The sequence below is a fragment of the Tupaia chinensis genome, unplaced genomic scaffold, assembly GCF_000334495.1.
Source record: "Tupaia chinensis unplaced genomic scaffold, TupChi_1.0 Scaffold000613_1, whole genome shotgun sequence".
Taxonomy (NCBI): Eukaryota; Metazoa; Chordata; class Mammalia; order Scandentia; family Tupaiidae; genus Tupaia; species Tupaia belangeri.
Window position 1 is genome coordinate 10,966 of NW_006160132.1, and position 3,169 is coordinate 14,134.

The following is a 3,169-nucleotide window of genomic DNA, read 5'->3' on the forward strand; positions in this document are numbered from 1 at the left end:
TGAGATTAAGTCCCTGGGTCTGGGACTCAAACTGCAGTTGACCACATGGGAGTCCAGCAACATAGCCATTACGCCAACTGCTGGTCCCTTTGTTGGAGGTTTTAAGAAGTAATGTATGTAATGTAAAATGCATGTAAACCATTACAGCTGACAGTTTTCCATACATCAGTAAGTTTCTGGGAGTGGCAGAATGTAACTTGCAGAAAACATTAAAAAATACCATAAAAATAATAGCAATCAGACCTTGGATGTTCTTTTTTCAAGCTCCTTTCAAGCAATATTTTCTTTTCTTTAATTCTGTAACTGTTGAAATTATTTTACTAAAACTGTTGACTTTGTGAAACAGACAACACAAAGAAGGTTTATTGTCTGCTGCTATTATTAACATTTATCATCCATCTTTTAGCTCAGGAAATGACTTCAACTACTAGTCCACAAGCAGATCTTTAACAGGACCATTTAGCTAATTTGGACTGCCTAATCAGATGTGTCACAAGAAAAGTATTGTATTTAGTATTTGTGCTCAGTATCAAAAGTGTTTTGGGAACCAGCAGTTAGCGTAATGGCTATGTCGCTGGACTCCTATGTAGTCGACCACGGTTCGTGTCCCAGACCCGGTGGCTTAAAACTCACGCCGGGCGCGTGTGCGTGCGTGCCCAGGATCCCGAGAGGAGAATGGAGGAGAGGGGATTGCAGTGTGACCATCCCCCCTGGGGGGTGATTTCTCGCTTTCTGTCTCTATGTCTCTCTCTGTCTGTCTGGCGAGCGCATGCGCCCTACAGTGAAAATCTCTCCAAAAAAAAAAAAAGTGTTTTGATCACTTGCTTTTTTAGATACAGTTTCTGAAGCCTTATGTTTTTGTACAAATTATAGTCTGCCAGCTGGTCACTAACCAGTTTCCTAAGACACAAACAACAGGAGAGCAGCCCCATGTGCCTTCTCCTGTGCAGGCACTCACACAAACAGTCCCCGTGCTGCTGAGGCGCCTTTCACTGTGTAGTTACTCACATGGCCCAAGTCCCTGGTACTCCTGAGGTGCCTATTCCTGTGCAGTAACTCAAATGGCCCCACCCCTGTGCTCCATAGTGTCTTCTCCTGTGCAGTCACTTACATGACCCACATCTTGGTGCTCCTAAGGTGCCTTCAGATGTGCAGTCACTCCAATGGCCCACGATCCTGTGCTCCTGAAGTGCCTTTCTCTGAGTATCACTCACAGGTCCTGTGTCCCCAGTGCTCCTGAGCTGCCTTCCCTGTACAGTAACTTACACGACCTGTGTCCCTGTGCTCCTGAGGTGCCTTCCCCTACGAGGTCACTCACATGGCCCGCTCTCGGGTGCTGCCAGTCTCTCACATAGCCTGAGTCCCTGGTGACCCTGAGGTGCCTTACTTTGTGCAATCACTCAAACGGTCCACCTCCCTTTGTTCCTGAGGTGCCTTCCCCTACCCAACTGAGGTGCCTTTCTTTGTGCTGTCACTTATATGGCCTGCTCTTTAGTGCTCCTAGGTTCCTTCCACAGTGCTGTCCCTCACATGGCCCATGTCCCTGTGCTACAGAGGTGCCTTCCCCTGTACACTCACATATCCTGCGTCCCTGTGATCCTGAGGTGCCTTCACCTGTGCAGTCACTCATATGGCCCGCATCCCCATGCTCCTGAGGTGCCTTTCCCTAGGTAGTCCCTCTCACGGCCCACATCCCCTGTACTCCTGAGGCACCTTCTCATGTGTAGACGATGTCCCTTTTCTGGTGAGGCGCTTAATGCATGCAGTCACTCACAGGTCTGCGTCCCTGTCCTCCTGAGGTGCTTTTCCCTATGTAGTCACTCACATGGCTGAGTGTCTGTGTTCCTGACTTACCTGGCCTATGTCACTGGTGCTCCTGAGATGACTTCCCTTACACAGTCACTCACAAGACCCAAGTTCCTGGTCCTTTGAGATGCTTGTTTTCACTCCCCTCTTTTTGACTAGTGTCATCGAGTGACTTCGTCACTGGCTGGAATGGGGTTTCTGTGCCAATGTGGCACATTCAGGAAGTCCTTTAGGACTTCTAGCAGGCAGTCAGAGACGTTGAAAGGACTTTCACACTTTATCACACGCCTCCTCAGGGAACAGAGGGTGAGAAAAGACAGTGGGTCAGAAATAGGGGTTAAAAAAAACCTAGAAACTATAAATGGAAAATTTTTAATAATAACATGCAGAATTAAGTTAGTATGCAGTATATTCTGGATAGGAAATCACATTTCGTATGTTGTGATGATACTTAGGGAATGAATGTAAATTAAGTTAAAGAAAAAGTTTCGGGAAAAAAAAAAACCTAAAATTTTTTTAATTGAAATTTTAAAAAATGCATTAAAAAAATACCTATTCGGGAACAGCAGTTAGCGCAATGGCTATGTCACTGGACTCCCATGTAGTCGACCACGGTTCAAGTCCTGGACCCGGCGGCTTAAACTCACGCCGGGCACGTGTGCGTGCGTGCCCAAGATCCCAAGAGGAGAATGGAGGAGAAGAGATTGCAGCGTGGCCATACCCCCTGGGGGTGATTTCTCACTTTCTATTTCTCTGTCTCTCTTTCTGGTGAGCACACGTGCCCTCTAGCGAAAACCTCTTAAAAAAAAAAAAAAACCTATTCGATGACTGCAGTAAGACATATAGCCCCAGCTAGGTGCTACTTTATAGGATGTTCATTCTACTCACTGAGGCTTGTGCCTAAAGTTAGACTTGTGTTCATGGAAATGTATATATCAGCTGTGCTTGCTATGAAAATAATTAGATTAATTAAGATCTTTAGTGACTCAATAAAATGTGGGGGGGAAAAGTATAGAAAGCAAACATAAATACCAGAGACAGTGTGGGAGAGTGGGAGATGGAGAGGGTAAGAGATAGGGAATCAAGGATGGGAAAATAAAGCTAAACATACAGGAAACAAGAAATGGAAAATTATTTGTTGACGATAAAATGTATGTTGATATGCTTGATTGAGCCAATATACAGTGTACTCTGAATGGAAAATCTCATTTTGTATGCTGTAATGATGTACAGTGAAAAAACGTAAATAAATAAGTTTAAATTTTAAAAAGGAAAAAAAAATTTTAATTCTTTCTTAGATTTTCTTTAACATAACTAAAATCTGCTGCAACATTCTCCCCTTTTTACTTTTTTTTTTTTTAGA